This window comes from Phascolarctos cinereus, unplaced genomic scaffold (genome assembly GCF_003287225.1).
Source record: "Phascolarctos cinereus isolate Bilbo 61053 unplaced genomic scaffold, phaCin_HiC Scaffold_4;HRSCAF=312, whole genome shotgun sequence".
NCBI lineage: Eukaryota > Metazoa > Chordata > Mammalia > Diprotodontia > Phascolarctidae > Phascolarctos > Phascolarctos cinereus.
The window spans coordinates 56,773,152-56,783,622 of record NW_027555847.1 but is presented as its reverse complement, the minus strand read 5'-3'; the positions used below and the strand labels follow the sequence as shown (position 1 = coordinate 56,783,622).

At 41.3% G+C, this 10,471-nt stretch overlaps 1 protein-coding gene across 3 annotated transcripts in view; it reads left to right on the top strand.

Moving 5' to 3' along the window:
* The window catches only part of TMCC1 (transmembrane and coiled-coil domain family 1), a 284,028-nt gene that overhangs the window by 1,698 nt on the left and 271,859 nt on the right, over positions 1-10,471 (top strand). Inside the window, exon 2 of one of the 3 annotated variants that reach the window (XM_078152218.1) lies at positions 3,834-4,086. The exons of 1 other annotated variant lie outside the window; for it this stretch is intronic. The gene's annotated coding sequence lies outside the window, so the exon portion shown is untranslated. Of the gene's footprint in view, positions 1-3,830; positions 4,087-10,471 lie in introns of all 3 variants that reach the window. One more of the 3 variants, XM_078152217.1, reaches the window with a different exon arrangement.

Below are 10,471 nucleotides of genomic sequence, written 5' to 3'. Positions count from 1 at the left end.
GATCTTAACTGTTGGGCCTTACTAGCCTTGTGAAGATGGGCAAATCTTGTCTAATAAGTTCTCAAAGACTGTATAAATTGTGACATAAAGATGAGAAAACTATTGAGTTAAAGATAAGAAAACTGAGGGACATGTTATATGGCAGATATCTTAGACTAGTCATATAACAGATAATTCTGGAAGCTGCACATTAAACCCAAACTTTTGTCCTTTAGTTATGTCAGCTGTACTGAACCTCTGACCTGTGGATAGCCAGAGCTTAACAGAGCAGGCTAGAGACAGAAGAGTCAGGAATCAAACAGAAGTTTAATTTCAAAGTGAGGGAAATGGCATGTAAGCAAGGAGGCAGAATAGACACGTGTACCAGGGATTTGTATTTCTTAAAAAAAAAAATCACATACGCATTCTTTGGCTAGTATAGAAATAGCTAAAAATTGGTTCTAGACCATTGACCTTTTCCATTATGAAGATTTTTCAGTTGCCGGTTTTATCTTCAGTTTCCTGTAGAATGGGTTGCTAATCAGTAGCACAGGGAGGGATCTGAGTATTTAAAAAAATTCACTAATATGTGGGCAAATGTTATTATTTTAATTATTAAGAGCCCACACTATGTGGGTGCTTTGTAAGACACAAAGAGTTTATAATTTCTACTCCTGAGGTATTTTCATTCTGATATAAACAAGATTAGACCTTTTTGGACTATATTTCACATAGTTGAATGGTTGTATGTAAACACTGTCATTAATTATCAAAGGCCTTTTTAAATTACATAAGAACTTCAGTCTATCCAGTTGTAATCAAGAGTCCCATTCACCTTGGCTTTTTGGGGAGTACTGTAAACCAACCTATAATCTCTTGTAGAGCTTTTCTCAATACCTAGAACTTTCTTGTGTAATTGGTTCATAAAATCTGTGGTGGCTCTCCTTTGCTTTGGAGTCAGATCTATATTTTGAGGCAGTGAAGTCCTTCAGTCTCAATTTATCTGGCCAACACTATCTCCTATTATGTTCCTAAGTAATGTTTCCCACCCTTTAGACCAGTCATATAATTTCTTTCACACTTTGTTCGTTCTTGCCTCCATGCCTTTGCTTACGTTGTTTCTCCAGCCTGGAGTGTTGTCTTTTTTTTTTTTTCTGTCATTCTTTTTCTACTCATTGTTTAAGGCTCAACTCAGGTTCCTCCTTTGTCAAAATTTTCCTCACGACTCTCTGGGTCATTCCAGCATAATTTCACCTTTCTTTAAGAGTGATGAAAATCCTCTAACTTTGGCCTGTATTGAAATTCCCCCAACGTCCTGAATTCTCTCAGTACCGTTCTTATCCTCAGCCAGGTGGCACATTGGATAGAGTGCCAGCCCCAAAGTCGGAAAGACCTGAATTCAAATGTGGCCCCAGAAACTCACTAGCTGTATGACCCTGAGCAAGTCGCTTAACCCTATTTGCCTTGGTTTCTTCATCTGTAATGAGCTGGAGAAGGAAATGGCAAACTACTCCAGTATCTTTGCCAAGAAAACTCCAGATGGGATCATGAAGACCTGGACATGACTGAAAAATGATTGAATAACAACAACAAAACCGTCTGCAGTGTTCTTTGTCTTGGCATGAATGGTTTTGGAGAACTGCACAGGATTTACCTTGAGGCTTCTGTGTACCTGAGCCTGATTGCCTCTTTCTGGGTCCCATCGAATCACAGTGTGTAACTCAGACCTCAGGGCTTCTCTCAGTGTGGTGTACAGCCTTTCTTGGGTCATCATACCAGAGGGACGAGAGGCAGAATTCCTATTTTGTTGTCCGGTCCAGTGGCTTACTCTCCTGCTAACCACACACCTCTTGAGGTTTTGGGCAATGATACACCAGCCTCAAAAGTTTCTCTTTTTCCTTTAGCACCTGGTACCAAATGCTTTGCTCTGCAGATATTGATCACCTTTTGCTTAAAACAGATTAATTTTCAAAGAACCTTTTGGCAGAGGCTTCCTTCTCTTGCCACTTGAGGGTTCCCTGCCTGGTTAATACTGTCATCAAATGTTACATCTAGAGCTGGATGAGACTTGAGAAGTTATCTAGTACCACTTCCCCATTTTGCAGATGAAGAAACTGAGGCCATACCTGCCCTAAAAATGCCTGATCTCATGAAAGCTAAGCAGGTTCCAGCCTAGTTAGTACTTGTATAGGAGACCACCTGGAAATACCAGGGGTTATAGGTTTTGAGCGACATCATGACCTCATGGGTGTAAAGTCTTTGCTAAAGCCCTGAGTTCAAATCTTGCCTCTGACACTTCTCAGTTGTGTGACCCTCAGTGAGGCATGTAATCTCTCTGTGTCTCAGTTTTGTTTTTTTTAGATGTTTGGAGGCTGTGCAGCCTTTCTGCCATCTCTTCTTGCTCCATCCTACCTCCCTAGTGAGTTCATTGGGAAGTCTTTTGGGTTGGGTCTGGACTTGATGGAGGTAACACAAATTATACCTTGACTATGACTATTTTTCCTTTCATGAAACCCCCAAAAGTGCCCTGTGATTGCCCAGGATGTATGAACCATCTTTCAAACCACTGGTTTACCCTGGCCTGGGGGGCTGAGAAGCTTTCATTTTAGTCCTGTCTTCACCATTGACTTATTGGGAGGTAGTGGACAAATTCCTTCACTTGTGTTTGTGCCACAGTGGCACCAGTGCTCTCTAAAGTGGGGGTGATACTTTCTCCCTGTCTTATCTTAAAGGAATGTCTTGAGAATACAGGAGATGGGGACCACAGGTGTCATTATGCCCATGTTATGGATTAGAAAAATTGGGTTCAACAGGTGAGGGCCTTGCCTGTGGTCACACAGCCAGTAAGAGGCAGGTAGGGGGTTGTTGAACTCAGATATCTCCTGACTCCAAGTCTGGTGCTCCTTTTTCTCTTGGGCTCCCTTCTTTTGTGAAAAGAGCTCCAAACAGTGGTCCAGGAGCTGAGGCTTGTCCTGCTTCTGCAGCTAACTGTGGGTGACCTCGGACAATTCATTTCCCTTTTCTGAACCCCATAAATAGACACGGTTGAAGTGAACGGCTCCTCCCTGCTTTGTAACCTTGCTAACGACAGTGCACTGTGAAGGTGCACAGTGATATGTGTAATATTTTATCTAAATAATGCGGATGGGCTTGAGGGAATTTCAGTATTTATATGGGGCTTAGTCACGTATTGCATACTACTCTCAGCTATAGGTGGGTAGAATCTGGTGATAAGTCAAGTCTGTGGAAGTGTTGCTTTCTGAATTATTGCCAAAACATGACAGATCCTTAGTTCAGGGAGATGTCTGACTGGGGTGCACAAAACCACCCTACTTGTCAAATTAATTGGCTTTATTTTGTTGCTCTTCGGTTTCTGTGTTAGCTTTAATTTCTTTTTCAGAACTACATGCTTTTCTGCATATGTTTTTGCTTTATTTCTTCAAGTTCAGATGGCTGTTATCAATAATTCTATAGCAAGTAGGCTGTCTGGTCTGTTTGCCAGGTTTGTTATGTTGTTATCACTCTCTGATAGAGTCTTCTTCATCATGAAAGGATACCCTAATCATATGGCGTAAGGAACAGATTTCCCGCTGCCCAACTCCATTCCCTGCCCTAATATTAACCAGTAATCAAAGGGGGTTTATCTGATGAATGAGATGGTTGCTTGTGATACCATCAATGTAAATTCATATAGCTGAGCTTGGGCACTTGTAGCCAGTACCAGACAATCTGGTAGCATTCACTAAGAGCATTCTTAATATTTTGCAGCCTGAGAACTGGTGTTGATTTGCTGGTCCATTATGTACACTCAGTAGTGTTTCTGTTTTCCTTCTCTTACTCCTCTGTTCCAGCAGGTTCCAGGTTTCCCTTGGGAGGATACTCCCAGTTCTAGCTTCCTCCAGAAACTGGCCCTCCTGGTGAACATCTGCACTCAGTCCAAAGGACTTAGAAGACACAGTGCTCTGTCCTCGCACATGGGGTCACTTTCTTATGGAGCTTATATGTCTATGCCTTTTTAAAAAGAACTTTTTTCACAAGATTTTCTGGATTTCACCTGCACCTCCATCTATGCAAAGAAGGAAAATCTCTTGCTGGCATTGTGAGGAGGTATGTCTGTTGTTTTCTCTTGTTATGAGATGATGTCAATTTGTGCTCTCAGAAGGATACAATAGTATAGTACCGTATCCACACTCCTGGGGAGGAATGTTGAATAAAGCCAGAGCTCCCCTTTTCTCACTGCACTTCCTTTTCGTGACTGTCACGGTTTGGCTAAAACCCCATTCCAACACACACAAAGGATGGGGAAGGCTTACGAGCCTGTTTCTTGAAGTGGTGCATAATGGCCAACAACTCTGTCCTGCTGCACCTAAAGCTATTACATCTCTGCACTTTCCCCATTACTGATGGGGGAGGAAGAAGGAAGAAAGAGGGAAAAGGGGAGTGTATGCATCTACATGTGTGCATGGGGTCGGACAGAGTAGTGTGCATATAAACACCTTATTCTATAATTTAGAAATATTAGGAAGCAGCTTAGAATTTCATTATTGAGGACAGAAATGAAGGCTCTGACTCAGTTTTGTGACTTTGATTTAAGGGATTTGTTTCCTATCTTAGGAGAAATGGGATAGTTTGTAAGAGGAGTTTAGGAGCCTCAGAAACATAGATAAACATAGTTTTATACAGGATTTCTTCTACAAGACAGAATGGTGTATGGAGTGTCCTCCTCCTGTGTTAGTGCAAGTTAAAATTCTCTGTCTTTTGAGGCTCATATGCTGCCTCCTCCTTACAGTCTGCTTGCTCCCTCTAGTCAGAAGTGATTCCTTCCTCCTAAAAATTCTTATAGCACTTTATTTGTGTTTCTCACACGTTTGTACTCTACTTTTATTTTTCTGGAATAGTTTTTTTAAAAATCTGGTTTTTTTTATCTAAGTAGATAACTCTTTCTACCAGTGCAGATCACAGTCCCCTCCAAGTCATATATGGTTTCATAAAGTGCAATAACTCAAAATTTAGGTTTCCTGGGAACTTACTTTCTCCTAAGGAGCTACTTCTTAGCCCAGCCCTTGGATGACAGAGAGGCTGCATGCCTTTTTAGCTTGGCCAGACATGCCAGACATATATTCTGCTGACATAACCTTTGGAAACCTAGTGTTTCCTCTGCTTTAATGAAATGTTGGGTAGGACTTTAATGGAGCATACCTTTGATTACCTTGCATGTATGTGTGCAAATTCATCCTACTGTAAGTTTTGAGGGTTGTTTTTTAGGCCAGAGAGTCTGTCTTACTTAGCTGGGTTCCCCTCAGCACTTAACTAGTGCTTTCGGTATCTCCTAGGGGCTCAATACACATTGGTTCAGTTAAAATTGAGTTCTAGGAGAGCTCTGAGTTGGAAGTTAGGGCAACTGGGATCTGGACATGGCACTGCCATTGATTTCCTGTGGGCTTGGGCAAGTGGCTTTGTTTTTTCAGCTGTAAAGTATTGCCCCTAATACAATGCTATCTGTCTTCTAGAGCTGTGAGGATAAAATGAGATAATGGAAGTAAAATAATTTTGAAAAACATAAAGTACTGTTTTCCTGATAGACAACATAGAGGCCTTGTGGTGTGGTGTGGTGTGGTGGAGAGAGCTCTGGCCTCAGAGTCAGAGCCAGCCATCTGAGTTCAGACCGTACCTCTCACATGTACTTGTGATGAGACTTGGGGGAGTAGTGATGTCAAACTTAAGAAATGGGAGCCACTAATCTGTACATTGAGATTTCCATTTTTAGTTTTAAGATGTAATGTTCTGTTGTATTTTTATTTGTTTTGTTATGTATTTCCCAATTACATTTTGATCTGGTTTGGCTGCATTCCTGAGTGTTGTGAGCCATGTGGGTTTGACCCCTCTTTTATTACTGAGTGGAGTGGCAAGCACCTGTCCCTTCCTTGGACTGAATGATCTATTTTGTGGCACCTTTTCTAGATAGGCTTTGAGCAGAATTTGGATGTTGACATGGTGGAGACCGATAGATCCAGTAGGCACTAAGATTTGGCAGTTGGAAGACTTTCTTGTGGTCCTGATTGACTATCCAACAGCTGATGGGTATTGCTTCTTGGTGTGATGGTCTCAGCTAGGGTGGCCACTTGTGAAATAGGCAGAAGCAAAATCCATTTTCCTATAGTTAGAACTTAGAGCTTTTTGAGCAATGCAGAAAAGCCTGTGAACACATAGCTAACAAGACCAGATTGTAAAGAGAAGGGTTAGAATCCAAAGGAAAATTGGGAAGATTTTTTTATTCCTTCTTCTATTCTTGGATTTTACAGTGTAATCCAGCATGCAAGGTCACATTAGTCAGACGCCTGTTTGCGGCGACCTAGCATGATGCCTTCCACGTGGTAGACATTTGATAATGTTGAGTTGAATTAAATTTTTTGGTAGTTTCTGGTTTGTATTAAGTTTGAAACTTTGAGAATAGCAGCTTAGAGGTGAATTGATGACTCCACCTTATGCTTTTGCTCAAAATGTATCCAAATAAAATATAGCTGTAGTCACAGCTTAGCATGGTGCCTCGCTCATAGTAGTCACTTAAAAAATGCCTGTTGACTGACTATAAATTCAGCCTCTCCATACTAGATCATGGACCATCCGATCTGGAAGAGCTCTTCCTAATAGATCGTCTTGTCTGACCACCAAAGTTTACAAATAAGAAAACAAGCCCAGAGGTGATGCTGTCCAGACCTCATTGCTTGCTATTTGCTGTACTCTCATCACTTGATTTAAGTAGGTGGTGTGGGCAGTTTTCTCAGAGTGGATACTGATCTGTATTGGAAGAGATTTCTACCCTGAGAGTCCCTATACCAATGGCATTTCAGGTCTGATAACTCACAAAAAACAAAAATCATTTAATGGAAGCTATACTTTTCCCACTTTCCCAAAGCAAATAGGATCTATTTTAGAAGCCACTAAATATATACAATTCAGAGAACTTCTAAAAGGTTACGTTGTTGTCATATAGATGTTTATCACATTAACCTAATAGCAATCCTCTTGGTCTGTTAAATTTTGTGATAGCTTATAACTTGATTTGGCTAAGTCTCAGAAACCTGTTTTCTCAATCTTCCAATTCCCCATCACTGATTTGGGTTCTAAGAGAGACCAGGATTCTACACTTTCATGTATTTGTGAACTGAATAGCACAGGCAGGGCATTTTGCTCAGCTGCTTTTGGGTAGTGATTTTATGCAAGACTTTAAAGACAGAAGGCTAGAGAAGATCTGTGGGCAGAAACATAGAAGTATTCCTGCCACAGCCAGAATAGCACAGACTTTTACTGGTTTTCCCCAGATACTGAGTCACAGAGAGTTTGAGTGATTTACTTAAGATTATACTTTATGTTGAGTTGCATAAGCCAGTCAATCCATATCTTGAGTCCTAGTTTACTGTACTTTCTGTGACATCAAAAAATCAATGGAGAATTGCTGTCTCAGCTCTGGCAGAGATCACTTAATCTAAGTTTTAATGCATTATTTACTTTCTTAGAAGATGTTCTGTGAAAATTTTCATGTTAGGTACAAATATATCAAATCTGATGGTCTTTTCTCAGTCTTAATCCTTCTTCTTCTTCTCTTTTTTTTTTTTTAGGCAATTGGGGTTTTAAGTGACTTGCCCAGGGTCACAGAGCTAGTGAGTGTCAAGTGTTTGGTCTGAGGCCGTATTTGAACTCAGGTCCTCCTGACTTCAAGGCCGGTGCTCTATCCACTGTGCCACCTAGCTGCCCCTAGTCTTTTTTTTTTGTCATTTAAAAAAAATTTTTTTTTCCATATGCTTTTGAGTTGAAAATTTTTTCTCCCTTTTTCTCCCCCCCCACCCTCCCCAAGACGGCACACAGTCTGACATAGGCTTTACATTTACATGCCCATTAAACATATTTTCACATTAGTGAAGGTGTAAGTAAAAATTAAAACCAATAGGAGGAACCATCAGAAAGATGAAACAAAACTCAACTGAAGGTAAAAATAAGTGAGAGCAATTTGACTTCCATAATTCTTTCTTTGGATGTGGACAGCATTTTCCATCCTGAGGCCTCTGGAGATGTCTTAGATCCTTGTAATGCTGAGAAGGGTTCAGTTTAACATTCTTAGTCATTGCATAACGTGGCTGCCATTGTATACAAAGTCCTCTTGGTTCTGCTCACTTCACTCAGCATCAGACCATATAAGTCTTCCCAGGTTTTTCTGAAGTCAGCCTGTTCATCACTTCTTATAGAACAATAGTATTCCATTACATTCATATACCACAACTTGCTCAGCCATTCCCCAATTGATGGGCATCCTCTCAATTTCCAATTCTTTGCCACCACAAAAAGAGCTGCTATGAATATTTTTGTACATGTGGGTCCTTTTCCCATTTGTTTGATCTCTTTCAGATATAGCCCTAGAAGTGCTATTGCTGGATCAAAGGGTATGCAGATTTTTGTAGCCCTTTGGGTATAGTTCCAAATTGTTCTCCAAAATGGTTGGATCATTTCACAACTCCACCAACAATGTATTAGCGTTCCAGTTTTCCCACATCCTCTCCAACATTTATCATTTTCCTGTTTTGTCATGTTTAGCTGCCCCCTAGTCTTAATCCTTCTTGACCCACCTGTTGCATTTGACCACTGTGTCTTCCTGGGAACAGTCTTTCTCTGGGTTTTTGTGACGTGACTCTCTCCTTGTTTTCCTGTCTGGCTGATCAGGACAGGTCTGTTTTGCTGATCATCCATATTGTACCCCCAAACTACAGATGTTCCCCAGATTCTGTCCTAGGTCCCCATTTCCCCTCTCTCAGTACTGTTTCTCACTTGGTAAACTCATCAGCTCTCCTGGATTTAACAACAGTCTCTATCAGATGACTCCTAAATCTATAAATGCAGACCTTATCTCTCCCTTGAGCCTCATTTCTGCATCTCCACTTGCCTGTTGTACGTTTCAGACTGGATGTCCCAGAGACATCCCAAGCTCAGCTTGTCTGAAATTGAGCTCATTGTACTCTTCTCCTCCTTACCCCCTCTATTTCCTGTTTCTCTTGAAGACACTGCCATCTTTCCAGGCTCCATTGTTTGTAACCTCAGCATTACCTTGCCCTTACTCTCCCTCATGGCACATACCTAATCAAGTACCTGACCTTTCCGTTTTTGCCTCTTATCTCTTCTGTTCACTCTAATACCAATTGTTCAGGCCCACCTCAACTCTTCTGGATCTCAAGTTCCTCCTCTATGTTGCTGCCAGTGTCGCTTTCCCTAAGCACCAGTGACCATGGGACTTGTCCCTTCTCACTAAGCTCCAGTGGCTTCTTATGGCCTGTAGATAGACTATAATAAACACTCAGGTGAGCGTTCAAATCCTTGTGGAGTTTGGACCCAACTTCTTTTTCCAGCTTCCCTGGACATTATTCCTCCTTCCACACTCAGTGGTCCAGCCAAACAAACCTTTTCTTGGTTCCTCACATATGACCCTCCAGCTCCTGCCTCCTTGCCTTTGCCCTGGCTCTCTCCCTTGCCTGGGATGCCCTCCCTCCTAACCTGTCCCTCATGGAGCTCTCTCTTCCTTTAAGGTGAAAGCTTAAGCACCATCTCCTACATTAAGTTTTTCTTGGTCCCCTCAAACTACCTTGTATTTTTAACTATTTTGCACATATTTGTATTTATATACTTTCTGTTTATGATATCAGTATATTTATATCTACTTGTCTTCCCCATTAGAATGTCAGTTCCTTTCCCATAGAGATTGTTCCATTCTTTGTACTTGTATCCTCAGTCTCTAGCACATAGTAAATTCTTAATAAATAAATGCTTGTTGATTTTATACACACACACACACACACACACACACACACACACACATGCACCTACATATCTGTAGTTACTGTAAGGATGAAGGCTTTGGGCTGTATAGTTCAAATCTGGCCTCAGATACATACTATTTGTGTGACCCTGAGTGAGTCACTTAATCTCTTTCTGCTTCAATTTCTTATCTTTAAAATGGGGGAAATAATATCACCCACCTCCCAGGTTGTTGTGAGGATCAAATGAGATAAGATTTGTAAGCACTTTACAAACTTTAAAGTTCTTTGTAAGTGCTAGCTATGATTATTATGAAGTTTACATTTTCACATTTTATAAAACTCTGAATTTTACAAGCATAGCTTAAGAACTAAGTGGTCTAGAAAAGCAGATAAGCAGTGGTTACATTTCTCTCCCTCAGAGTATCATGGAGCGTGATTCTCCAGCATCGTCCAGACTTCCTAGGCCACATACGGGACAGGAGGGTGTTGGCTGATGAATGGTGCCCAGCTAAGAGAGAGAGAGCGTCTTCCAACTTGTTGTGCAGAAGCAGAATGTGAACCGCAAGGGTGGGGAGGTGGGACAAGTCAGCAGTGCCATGCTGGTGGGTTCTGGCTCCAGAGCCCAGAATTCTCCTTTAGAATCCTACTCTAATCCTGCCATCGCTCCCTCTGTCCTCTGGAATCTATTC